The following is a 14555-nucleotide window of genomic DNA, read 5'->3' as shown; positions in this document are numbered from 1 at the left end:
CCAAATTACTAAAAAATAAAGTAGAATTCTTTAATTTAATTTAAGATATGATTAAGGGATTGTTTTCATAATTAAGATGTATAATGATTGATTTGAGAAGTGGAGGATTAATTTACCATCTACATAATATTCACTATTTGAAGTGATTTATTGGAGTTAGAGATTTTAGGCTTAGATTGGATATTTCTATGTAAGGATAATTTGATCCATATTTAGTGAATCTCAACAAAATTGGCACCTTGTATATAATAGAGTCCTGAAAACAAGGGTAGAGAGTGAGATAGACAGAGAGAAGAGAAGAATAAGATAGAGAGTGGGTGTAAGAAAAGGTTGACAGGCCAAGAAGGGAGATTATAGCAATATTTAACAACCCTCAATATAACAATTGATTAAAATTGATGATTTGATTTTGAATGTTATTCACAAGATTGTATGGATATTTGTATCTCATCTCTTGTGGGAAGGTCTCTTCAAATATTATTGAATATCAATGTTGGTCATGTTAATAAATGTTGAGCAAGAATACTACGAGAGGGTGTGTTGAATTTGCAGTGGAGTCTCTCTCACACAATCTCTATGTCATGTTTTATATGAATGCTTGGGTTTTTACATTCACTATGTAATGTCTATATTGGCAAGAATGTGAGAATTGTGAACGTAAAACGAGATGATTTTTAGCCTTGTTGCAACGAAAAATTGATATTTCATCATGAATGATCAAGAATCGCTATCGTCGGCTCTAATTCGAAGTTACAGAGTAAATTGTGGTTACAGTGCAATTCAGGGTCGTCAATCCAGACTGGAGTCAAGTGTTATAACATTACCTTTTTGCAAGTCCAAATTCATTTTATAAATAGTTCATTAGATGGAAAAAATAAAGAATTATTTTTCAACAATCTTCGTCATGCATACTAGTTTGCAACATAGTATCCAATTCAAGGAGCATCTAAGCTTCATAATTGTTGGTAATGTAGATTTCACCTGAGTTGGGATTGGAAACACATCCCAAACTTGAGTATCTAGAGTGTACCCCACAACAAGGCTTTGAGGTCATGCCATAAAGAAATATGGTTCAAGCCTCATCCAAGCCTTCCCAAAGTGTGTCACATACAACTGATCTGGATTCCTAGATTCTCAGATTGAGAAGTTATATTCAAATTAAAGTGAAGGCATGTGAGTTGAAGCGATAAATATGGGCTAGGAAAAAGATATTTGTATCAAGGTTATATTTGAATTGGAAGGAGATTATTTGGGTCACAACATATCTGGATTAAAGAAAATGAATTATGTTCGGGGCATATATCTAGGTTAAATAAAGTATCCAGATCATTAGAAAAAAATCAGGCTTGGACCCTGTAGATTTTGGGGAGTGCACCAAAATGTTATTTGGGTTGAGACATATCTAGGTCTAAAGAATTCCAGGTCATCGGCAAGGAACTTACTAACAAATTATCCCAAATACAAGTGGAACTCTAGAAAAATGCTAAGTCTTAGTGCTTGGTTATGTGGATAGTGCATATTACACCCTTGGAGATTAGGGCTTAGAAATTCAGTGTTTTAATTTAATATAAATTTCAGGATTACACTAAGAAATTTGGAATGAAGAAAGGGTAAATTTGGGAGATAGATGCATTGGCATCAATTAGATAGATAATAAGTATTTTCAATAAAAATAAAAATAAATATTATAAAAATATATCATTGATATTTATATAGTATATAATATTATTTGTATGAGGTGAATTTGATGAAAGAAGGACAAGGGGTGGGGTGGGATGACGAAGTCCTGCAAAGCTAGGTCATGCATTGTCTTCTACCAACCCATGACATGTAATACTAGGTATTAATGGGATGATGAAAGTCCACAAAGCTAGGTCATGCATCATCCTTTGCCCAAATCATGACATGCAGTACTAGGTATTAATGGTAACTTTCTAGTCCTATATCATGGTTCCTCCATTGTAGCAATGTCATGTTCATTTATCGATTAACATGGCTTTCAAGATAATTATATAAGGCAATGATACAACGATGTGTTTAATCAATTGGTTTTGGCTGTGGGGAATGTTTATTACAATAGGATCGACCCTTGCATGCTCTAAAATATGGCTCTTCTCTCTCTACTGCAAGTTGATATATCATCTCCTTTTAGTTTAATTTAATTTCAAAGGTATTTTCCCTTTTCCAATTTCTCCTTAACCCAGCTACAGAGGGAATTGCAACCAGAGAACTTGCTCAGGTTTTTTCAACTTTGCCTCCCCTACAACAAGAAATGTGATAATGCAACAAGAAGTCGAGGTTAAATTAAGCAAGAAGTGGTGAATTATGAAGAGGTAATGAATGAAGCTACAGATATTGTCCCACATATGGGAACCAGCCACACTCGTGACATGAAGTGCCATAGAATATTGCAGCTATACTAGCATACCAAAAAATTGATTTCTTATGCCCTCACCAAATAGAGCACAAATACTTGCGAGCATGACTAGGCAGAGTAAAGAAGCAAGGGTGTCTTCTTCTGGCTCTAAAAAAGGAAAAGAAGTAGTGAGGATTCCTTATCTATGAGACCAATCTAGTTTCTAGGGTAAATCCTATTTACATCCCTGAGGATGCTTCGACAACCATAGCTTACAACCAGGTTTAATTTTACTATCTATAAATTTTTTTTTGTTTTATGTATTTATAGGTTTGATCAACTCATAAAGATTTTTTATTTTTAGAAATGTTAATATCTCTTATCAAATTTTGGAAATTTTTTATATATGGCAGTGATGACCTTGTCCAATTTTGATGATGCCTAGTTTCTTTATGGGTAGGCTTAAAATAGTAGGTCACACGTTAGGGCCATCTAGTGTTATGGTCTTATCCATTAGCTACTAGCATTGGCTTTGTAAATATGGTATAGGAATTATTTATATATATATATATATATATATATATATATATATATATATATATATATATATATATAAATAATTATATAATTTAAATTTTGAGTGCAATGGTATATTGCAATATCTATAATTTGGGTAGTTGGGAAGATTGCTTGCTCTCATTCGGGCCAGAACTCATTTTTTGGAAGTGACATATTAGCATGTTGTGATAAGGATAGAGAGTTAGACACCCTAAAATAATAGTCACTTTAGTGCTCCTTAATTTTTATTAAGTCACAGATTATTAATATATCTAACCTCAAACTATTATATAAAATTTTGAATTATAATGATAGTCATATATTGCTTTATAACTTAATCTAAATCATTTCAATAAATTAATCATTTTAATGATTAAAACCATTATTAAAAATATACATACTTACTTCCATTTTTTAAAATAATTTAAAAATATATAACATATGCATGTGTGTAAAATTCAATGAGAACACTTTGTCATTTGAAATAGTGCAAAATTTTCAAAATAAAGAATGTGATTCTTTAAAGTAATGATTTTTTTAATTTAAATAAATTTTAAATTATGAAATGGTTTTATTAAATATTAATATTATTAATTAGTTAATAAATTTTAAATTTTTAAAAGAGATTTTTTCTTTTTGGAGAGATCACATCGAATAATTTTTTGGAATTAAAGTTTTGAATCTTCTAGTGTGGTTCATTGTCAAAGCAAAAGTGGAGTATATGATCTAACATTAACAATATATATAGGTGTAGATGTGTCAAAGAAAACAAATTCATCCATTAGAAAGTAAAAAAAAAAATCAAAAAACAAATTTTTTTATTTTTTTTTATACGCTAAAAAGTCAAAGTCAAATGAAATCAAATGTTCAAAACAATCCTCATGTATTGAAAATAATAATAATAATAATAATAATATATATATATATATATATATAATATCAAAAAATTGTGGAGAAAATAAAGGAAGTCAAAAGAAGGATCAATACAAATTATTAAAAACAGGATCAGTGAAAAAAAAATTAAATAAATAAATAATTGTAAATAAAAATAAATTATAATAATAAAAAATAAATATATAAGTAATAAAATTAAATAAAAAAGAGACTAAAGAAATAGGCAATTTCCAAAAAAAAAAACTAGGAATAGAGAGCAGGGATCAGTTGCTGCTAATTCTCCAACCTTCATCCCTATTCAGATTTTTATCGTGCTTCTCAATTCCTAAAGCCTCCCTGAACTTCCTATTATGGAATTATCAATTTTGGCTAAAACACAGGAATCTTCAATACATATGTGGTGTTTAGTATTAGACGCGTGCTCAACTAAGGCAGACGAGCGGGATCTATTATGCCTAATATCTGCGACATGCTCTTGGATCCTTTGCTTGATGGAATGACCCGTTTCTCCAATATAGGGTGTTCCACATGAGAAAGGGACTAAGTAAACACCTTTCATATCTTTGGGTCAACAGGATCCTTGACTGACTTAAGGGAGCTACGAATAGTGCTCAAGGGCTTAAAGGAAGCATGCACCTTATTCTTACTCAGAATGTGTGCGATCTTTTAAGTGGTTCCCCTTATGAAAGGAAGTTGCATGTAGTTTTCAAAACCAAGGGGATCCTTTTTTGGTTTAGGTCTGAGGCTAGCTTTTCAAAAATATTTGATACCTAATGTCTATTATAGCCATTATCTTCAAAAAAAAAAAAATATATATATATATATATATATATATATATATATATATTATATATATATTATTTTTATTAAATTAAATTAATTTTATATTACATTTCATTTAGTAAATTAAATTACTTAAAATTATCTATATTTATAAATTTTAGATAATATTTTATTTAATATTCCTTGATGAGGTGTTTACGGCTGAAGGTGAAGTGTCAGTTAGAATTCGGGCTAGGGTTCAAGGCCTCTCCCCCTCCTAAAGTGTCAGTTAGAATTCGGGCTAGGGCTCAAGGCCTCTCCCCCTCCTAGCATGATAACTGATTAGTGAGTACAATAAACTCAGTCTTGGTAGTGATGCCTCCCTCCTTGCAAGATATATTGCATTAAACTCACTCATGTCATTGCCTCCACAAACTTCGTGAAGGGTGTTATCTCCAAGCTCGCTAAAATGATTTCCATTTTCATTTTTTCCAATTCCTTCCAATTGTTTCCACCTCCCAACATGACTCTTGCTTGCAACTCCTCTTTCCTTGGTTCTCCTTTGATAGCTTCTCTCTAACTTTCCTGTGCCCTCATTAACACTAATGGATGATGGAGGACATGCATAGGTGATCATAGACATAGCCTTTTTCCTCAAGGAAAGTATTAATCTCTTCTTCGGCCTACACTTTGTTCATCATTCAATTTTGAGTCTCCTTTGACTCACTGATCATATTCATAGCCTTTTTCCTCAAGTATTAATCTCTTCTTCGCCTACACTTTGTTCATCATTCAATTTTGAGTCTCCTTTGACTCACTCAGTTCTTTCTTCCCTTAGCCACTATGACGTGACAGTCTACATGTATCTGACAAGGTGCTATAGGTTGTGGAGTGTTAGAGTCTCACAGGCTCATTTTTGAGCTAATACTTTTGCCCGCCACTATAAATATCACACTCCCCTTAAAATCTACTCAAAAATTTACGCAGTTGAGGATGAAGGCATACTATACTCTGAGGTTATGGACAATATTGTGGATTGGGATCTGGACATTGGAAACACCAAAGACCATAAAAATCATTCATTTCTTATTTTTATTGGCACATTAAACTACTTCTACATAAAGCTATGGTTAATATATGGGATGATCGAGACAACCTCACACACAAGTTGGAGGAGTTAAAGTTGTTGTTGATGGATTTGGCGGGCCATATTGCTCGCCTTGAAATGGGCTTGCCTCCAGGTTTGACAGTGATACCACATTGCAAGGATTCAGACCACCCAATTGAATTAGACACCTCCTTATCTTCATGACTCAATTTTTTCTTAATTTTTGTTCTATTCATTTTGTCGAAATTTTTTGGATTCTTTGGTTGTAGTGTTCAGGGTTGGTCTCCCCACTTATGGGACAATTTCTTTTATTTTTAGACCAATGCTATTAGTTCTTTGCATACAATCTCAAAATTCGGTCTATAATTTTGTTTTTCTTTCAACTAGTTTTTCCCCTCAAAGCGATAGGCAAATTGTACGTTTTTTGGTGCTCTTTTCCTCATACCATTTTGGACACTAACTGACCAACAATTATCTTGTCTTTGGTGTGGTTTCCCATGTGGCATACCAAAGACAAATAACAACAGTAACAACTGCAATTGTTTTATTAACAATAGAAATCTTAACTTACCAAAACAAAAACAAAAAGCATTTCATTTAATATAAGTTAAGTTTCATATTTAAAATAATATGTAGTTATAATTAAAAGCATGAGAGATATTTATTATGTTATTTTTTTTTTAATTATTTCACAATGGGACTTAATACCCCTGATGGGGGTGACCTCGATGTTAAGTGAAGGACAGGGAGGGACATTTAACCCCATGCCACATGGCATTAAATGACATGAAGTGTATTAAATACGCCTCATGTGGCGCGCGAGAACAGATAGTTCTCGAAGGGCATTGCGGTATATGTGATATGTGGGTTCTATTGGAAAATCATTGGATTTGCATGGTAATGGGAAGAGGGAAATTGGTAGGTAATGTCTTCGTTGGAGTGCAAGGTGGATTGCTATCCTTTTCATCCATGGCTCCCCAAACTATAATAGTTAGAATAGTCGTTGTTTCAAATCTTGGATGCTTATCCCCTATCACAGTAGAAACTCGGTTGAAAACGGCTTGGGACCTACGCTCATGGTGGTCTGCACAGACAGACGACAGGAGTTGAGAATTGATTCAAAGCAATCAACAATTGGCGTTGACGATTATGGTGACTTTGAGAGTGGCCACCTCATTTTCAATCTCACTAGTTAAATCCCCCCCCCCCTAGTCTTCAATTTTGCTCATATTCTTTCTCTTTTCTAGAATGTTAACTTTTGTGATGGAACAGTTATTCAGCTTGGGATAGTCGTGGCTGAGTTTATGGTTGTTGGGGATAGGCCCCTCCTGGTCTCTATCTTACTCCTTTGTTGGTGTCCATCCTCCCTACTTGTATTTTAAAATTAAACACCATTAAAAGAAATTATTATATATTCATATTATTTAAAACAAATATACATTATAACCAAGTGCAAATTTCCCCCTCGTGCAAATCCAAGAGCAATCTATACATCAATAAACAAATAAATCCTATGATTACACATTCCTAAATGCTCATATATAACATCATGGAACAAAAATCCTATGATAACACATTCCCTATATGCTCACATATATAACACGATGGCACAGGATCTTCTAAGACTCTCATACACCATGTTCTTCTAACTAATATCACTGCTATTTAAAAATAGAAGAATTTTCAATCTGCATATGGGATCTAAGATGTAAAAACAAGTCTTCAATCTAATGATCAATCTATACATTAATAAACAAATAAATCCTATGATTACACATTCCTAAATGCTCATATATAACATCATGGAACAAAAATCCTATGATCACACATTCCCTGTATGCTCACATATATAACACGATGGCACAGGATCTTCCGAGACTCTCATACACCATGTTCTTCTATGCTAATATCACTGCTATTTAAAAATAGAAGAATTTTCAATCTGCATATGGGATCTAAGATGTAAAAACAAGTCTTCAATCTGATTATAGGATTCAACAGGATGAAATGAAACAAAACAATTCTGGAGCCCAGAAGTACCAAAATTCATATATATTTCCATCGACTCAGATTTTCATATAGAATACAGACTTAGTAAAAGATATTACTAGCATAACTTTTTGAACTTAAGTCCGTGATTCCATGCTGATGCTGTGGATCTTAGCCAGGACTCCCACAAGAGGATCATTGATATAAGTTGTGGGCTCAAGCTTGCACGAATCGGCCCTGTTATGTCGATTATTCCATGATGTTGTTGTGGAGCTTAGCCAGGACTCCCACGAGAGGAGCATTGATATACGTCGTGGGCTCAAGCTTGGTGGAATCAGCCCTGCTATCCTCAAACCCGTCATAGCGATCAGGCCCTCCCACAACTGCACCTGTTAATTCATTTGGGTTTGGTGCTTCTCTGTTGAACCACAAAGTGAAACCTTCGGTACATGATATCTTTCTGGAATCCTCGTATATCGAAACTATGGAGGACCCTCTGTGGTGAGGGTGAGCTTGTTGTGGATATTTGTCACCAAAACCCACCATGAAAGACATACCAGCAGGATTCTTTCCCAAAATGTAATCCACCTGCAATTTACATATACAAAGTGGATTTGTTAGCTACTACTTTGCTGGTTTTTTCAAATTATGATATGAAAAAAAAAATCAAATTTAATTAACTTTGAATCTCTTATACTCTGAGAAAGCTGGAATGGATATACAAGTGTGCTCAATTCTTCTCCTCATTAATTAAATATTTTGCAACACTTAAAAAATTATAATATGTATGTGTACTTGTTGTTTGGAAAATGCAATAAGAATGCTTGGTTCATATGTTTGATCGCCACATTGCAGGTATTGCTTATATCGTGACAGTAAGTCACTGTAAACTGATACAAGGAATGATGTGCCAGTAGCATATTGTGTATTTGCACCATCTCTGACAAACAACAAACCTCCTGTACAAGTGAAACAGATACAAACAGTGTTAATGAGCTTAATTTTGAAACTCAACAAATACAAACACTGTTAATGAGTTTGAAACTCGGAGCATGACAGGGAGAAATTTTCATTTACCTGGTGTGATGGAATTTTGGAATTGAGGACTTTGTGGAAGAACTGAGCAGAGGAACACTTCTGCTTGGCCTTTGAAAACTTCCAGGTGATTCATATGTTTATGTGAATATGGACTTACACTAGACAGGTGGATTTGAACTCCTGCACATTTGAGATCCCAATTGAACTCATACTCATTGGAAGTACAAAAATTTTGGTGGAGTATGTATTTGGTATAATATGGCAATCCAGTTGCTCTATATAGCCACACCGCTGCCCATGCAAGCTCGTCATGTATGTTAGTTAGTAGAGGAATAATAAGAAGACTTCAATAAGTTACATACTCTATAGTTTAAATAAATAATAGTGTGAAGTGAAAAAGGAAGTAAAATTTATAATGTTAAGGAAAGATACATCATAGCCTGAGATAGAGCAATAGAAAGGGCATTCTCCATGATATGTTCTGCGGTACTGGTAGGCAAAACGAAACGAAAGAGCTGTACTAAATGATATATTCAATTGCATGAGTATCATAAAAAGTTGGAAAAGAAAATTCATTAAATTAATTTTCAATTTTGAATCTAACACATGAACGAAAGAGCTGTACTAAATTAATATTCAACTATATGAGTATTTTAAAATGTTGGAGAAGACAATTCATTAAATTAATTTTCAATTTTGAATCTAAGACATGAATTTTATAGACATGTTAAAAATGGGCATTTTTAAAGGATTTTTGGAATATTTTGGAATCATAAAAAACGTAGGCAACCTCAAATAAATAATTTCACCCATGTTTGTCTGATCCCAAAATATTCCAAAAATAAAGACATTAAATTAAATTTAAAATAAAAGTTAAAAAAACCATTCATCCACAAACAAATATGACCTATCATATGTTTTAATTACTAAAGTTATCTAGATTGTAAATTCTAAGAATAGAATAGAATAGAACAGTGAAAAGAAATTGTTTCCTATCATATGTTTGTTTTAATTACTAAAGTTATCTGGACTGTAAATTCTAAAAATAGTATATAATAGTGAAAAGAAATTAAACCATTGACCTTTTTCCTAACAGTAGGATTCTAAAATATCTCAATATCTCTCAAATCTGCAATCGCTGTTCTAAACCAATAATACAGTATAAGTGATTTTAGAATACGCATAATCTTATACCAAAGTAGCTCTTTGGAGTAGGAGAATGGAATAAGGTTTGTCAATGGCTGCAAAGACGACGGAGGAAGCGGCCAATGCTGCAGCAGTCTCTGCTGCAATTTCTGTCCCGTGAGTGGATGTATCTATTCTGTACAAAGTCCTTGGAGTGTCCATCCTCTCTGGGTTCTCCCAACAGTTATGGTCTGCAGTTGGATCTCCCACCTAAAAACAAATCCATAACTAAACTCATAATTGCTATTTGTTGTGATCCTTACTAAATTTTGTTGTGATCCATGAGTAAATTTAGTTGGGATGGTAATTAATTCACCTGAACCCACAGCTTGGTTTTCGGTGGCGCTTGCTTTCATGAAATAATCAGTTCCCCACGTAATGGCATCCCTAATGTTCTCCAACTCTCCCGCTGCTGTTCATCTCTGTACTGAAGGGCTCCCCATGCCAACATGGTAACGGTGAATGCCATCGGAAACCCATACTTCACATTATCCCCAGCGTCGTAGTAACCGCCCACCAAATCCACCTACATAAATACACAGTAAAAGCCATGTTGAACATCATTGTATCTTTCCAGACTTCTTGAAGATCTGCACCAAATAATCAATTCCTAATTTATATGGACAGAGAATGTTGATAGAATTCACATTGTAGGTGGGTTGCGGGGATCTTTATGTTAATAACTTAATTGTATATTTCCAGAATATCCTGGAAATTGATAGTGCTGAGAAATATCCTCGTTATTTTCGCATTGATAAGATCAGCGTCGTTATTTTGCCATTTTGGGTATGATTAACAACACTTCTAAAACATTCAGGAAACAACGTTTCTAAAACAATCCGGAACAGATGGCAATACCAAAATGAGAAAATATTGTTATTACATTTTGGATTTGTCCGTCTGTTAGACCAGAATCTCCTCTCCAGCTTATCCTGTTGCTACTGCTGGACAGTTTTCCTGAACGTTGAGCCTCCAGAAACAGAATAGATTTATGCAGAGCATCTTTGTAGTCAAACTCACCCAACACAAACTGATGATGAGCAGACAGCACAGTAGCAAGAATTATACACACAAACCTTTCCACGGTAACCCTGTAACCCATTTCTGCTGCAATTGATCAGTAAATGGGTACAAAAATAAATATCTGCAAAAGTTGATGCGTATATATATTTGTAGTCTCACGCAACCAACGTGTAATGAAGAATAGAAACATAAAGGGGACTCGGTCTCTCTGTTTGCATGCATGTGGGGATTGTAGAGGTTTTGCAGGACAAAGAAGTCTTGCATGCAGGTTTGATGCGGTGCTTATTTTGAAGGGTAGAGAAGTCTTGTGGGTGTCAGTTGGACATGAAACGACGGAAATTCCAGGAAAATATTAACTGAATGGTAAGTCAGTGTATAAGGTTGCCTCATCACCATTTCCTCACAGTACTATTAACGAGTAAATGTTAAAGTTTCAAGAAACACAAGGAAGATAACGAAGTTAGTTTTTCTACACAAACTGAATATGAACTGGCTGTAGTTTTTCGACACAAACTGAATATGAACTAACTGTTGCCAATAAAGCCGGCATGATCAGCGTTACTATTAATATACAAAATACCGGTAAAAATTAAAGAACAAATTTAAATGTATGTAATTAAAGTTATAATTTCGTAAATTAAAAAGATAACAAATTTAATGCTGGATTGGTTTAAAAAATTATATAATTTAATGAAAAGTTTAGTGAGAATAGGTATAAAGTTTAATTTTAAAATTTAAAGCTTTAATATACATTCTATTGGTCTTGTAAGATTAGAGAAGAGGTCTAAAGTTTAATTTCAAAACTGGAATCTCTTTCATATACATTCTATTAGTCTTATAACGCAGTCTTACAGAAAATGCAGATACCAAGCAATAGCTCATGAACCATATTTTGTTTAATGTTTTTTTTATCAATTTTTATTTAATAAATTTTATGGTGAAACAATTTTTAGACTTGGGTTGGGTTTTAATTAAGATGTAAGTTAGAAGATATTTAACCAAAAAATAATAATTTTGACTTAGACATTTAAGTACGAATATGTTAAATATTCAGATAATTGTAAAGATGAAATAAACCATGTAAAGTTTAATAAAATAAAATGAAAATAGTTTCATTAAAGAAAATTGATTGTTTGATTGTTAAAATAAATAGCTCGGAAGATGAGATGAACGATGTAAAGTTTAATAAAATAAAATAGGAATAGTTTTACTTTAAAAAAATGTTTAATTGTTAAAATAAATAGCCCTTTATGTAGTATGAGTTAGTGAAACTTAAAATTTGAATTTCAATTCTGATTGTTTAATAATTGAAAAGAGAGAATATAACAAGTTATTATAAGTTTATAGAGATGTATTTTTTAAATATATTATAATCTGAAATTAATATATACAAAGATTATAAAAGATATAATGTCTTTTAAGCTTACCACTAATCTTTTTTAGTAGAAACTATAAAAAAATGCATCTATTATCATTGAATCATTTATTAGGAAAGTAATATCTATTATCATTGAATTATTTATTAGGAAAGTAACTGTAAAAGTAATTGGATTACAAATGTTGTCGCCATATGAAAGAAGAGTGATGAGACAAGTTTGTGAGTGGGTTTCCAAATATTAATTTAGAATTTGAGAAGAATAACTATCATGTCCCACTCATGGAACAAACTTTATAGATGTTCACAAGTTCTAAAATGTTATCTCTCCTTTATGGATTTTCAATGAACATTGATGTCGTTATCTTGGATGAGGATCAATTGGAAACCTCTTTCAAGACTAAACGAGGTACACATGCATTCAAAAGAATCCCAATATTGTTGAATGTCATCAACATTTTTCAATGCATGATGGATATGGATTTTATGGGCCTTGTTAACTTAAGATTAGTTGTCTACATAGACAATATCATGATCTTCTCAAAAAAAAACTCCAACCAACTACTATACTTTAAAGAAAACATTTGATAGGTGCAAGACTTGTGGAATCTATTTAAATCCAAAGAAAATGATATTCATTGTGGTAGAAGGAAATCCAAAGAAAATAATATTCATTATGGTAGAAGGAAAGTTACTTGACCATGTCATATTGAAAAATTCAATACTAATAGATTTGGAAAGAATCAAAGCTATCACATAAATGCCCCACCTCATAAGAAGAAATTTGTGCAATCATTATTTTGGAAGATTAATTTCAGATGGTTATTTGTCTTATATTCCTTTAAAATCATGAATCTTGTGTGAAAGGTCATTAGTGGACAAAGGTTGAGAGAAGGGCATTTAAGAAAATTAAATTGGCCAGTGTTTCCTTCCCATCCTTATCCAATATAAACATCATTAAGGATTTCCACCTTTATGTATTTGCATTAGATCACTCCCCTATTGTTATCCTCATTCAAAAAGATGAGGAAGGGAGTGAGTTTTCTATATATTTTATGAATATGGGTCTTAGGATTTTAAACTAAATTATCCAAGACTTGAGAAACAAATTTTCAGCATGGTCAAAGAAATTGATTAATTCAAACCTTGCATCTTGAAAATCCCTAAAAAAGTAATCCTTCCTCATGCTGTTGTAGATCTCTCTTTATATAAAAGGAAATTAGTGAAAGGAAAAAAAAATAGATGAGTGCCATTCAAGTGTTAGATATTTATGTTAAACAGTCCATCATTTTTCTTGGAAAAGGCCTATGTAAAGTAGTAGCTAACAGACAAAATCATGTGGACATTGAAGAAGCACATTAAGATGTGAAAATAAAAATATCATTAGGACTTAAATGTACTCAATATAAAATTTTCAATGGTATTATTTCTAGGGAATGCTATGTTGATATGTTATTGAGATGCCCTGAGAAAGACAAGGAAAAGAAAGTGTCGAATGATTTTCATGATAGTCCAACTAGTTATCACTTCTCTATAGATACCATTGCTCATAAATTCTTAATGGTTGGACATTATTGTCCCACATTTTTCAAACATGGGCATGAAAAAATCAGTACTAATAGATATGGAAACATGCATAGATAGAAAAAAGAAGGAAATAAATCCCTTGTAAGCTATTGCTAATGAGTATCCTTTCAAGAAATGGAGCTTTAATGTCATAGGTGAGATAAATGCTCACTATTTAAAGAAATGCAAGTACACAATCATGGTTAAAAAATACTCTAAAAGAATATAAAAGATGGTTACAAAATACACTATTATGTACCATGATTATAAAAGATATGATGCCTCTTAAGCTTACCACTAAGCCTTTTTGGTAGAAGCTATAAAAAATGCATCCACTATCATTGAATCATTTATTAGACAAGTAATTGGATTACAATTGTTGTTGTCATATGGAAGGAGAGTGATGAGACGAGTTTGTAAATGGATTTCCAAATATTAATTTAGAATTTGAGGAGAATAACTATCTTGTCCCACCCATGGAACAAACTTTATATATGTTCACATGTTCTAAAATTCTATTTTTCTTTCATGAATTTTCAATGAACACCCATGTCCTTATCTTGGACGAGGATCAATTGGAAACCACTTTCAAGACTAAATGAATACATATGCTTTCAAAAGAATCCCAAGATTGTTGAATGTCATCAATATTATCCAATGCATGATGGATATGGATTTTGTGTGCCTTGTTAACTAAAGAG

At 32.6% G+C, this 14555-nt stretch overlaps 1 pseudogene; it reads right to left on the bottom strand.

The window, feature by feature from the left end:
* Positions 1–7916: 7916 nt before the first annotated feature.
* LOC149254971 (endoglucanase 16-like) lies at positions 7917–10992 on the bottom strand (annotated as a pseudogene).
* Between the last annotated feature and the right edge of the window lie 3563 nt (positions 10993–14555).

The sequence above is a fragment of the Pinus tabuliformis genome, chromosome 7 (assembly GCF_031772625.1).
Source record: "Pinus tabuliformis cultivar Carrire ecotype Pingquan chromosome 7, CPIR1, whole genome shotgun sequence".
In the NCBI taxonomy this organism is placed as follows: domain Eukaryota; kingdom Viridiplantae; phylum Streptophyta; class Pinopsida; order Pinales; family Pinaceae; genus Pinus; species Pinus tabuliformis.
Note: the sequence above shows the minus strand (reverse complement) of the source record. Positions and strands in the feature narration are given on the sequence as shown.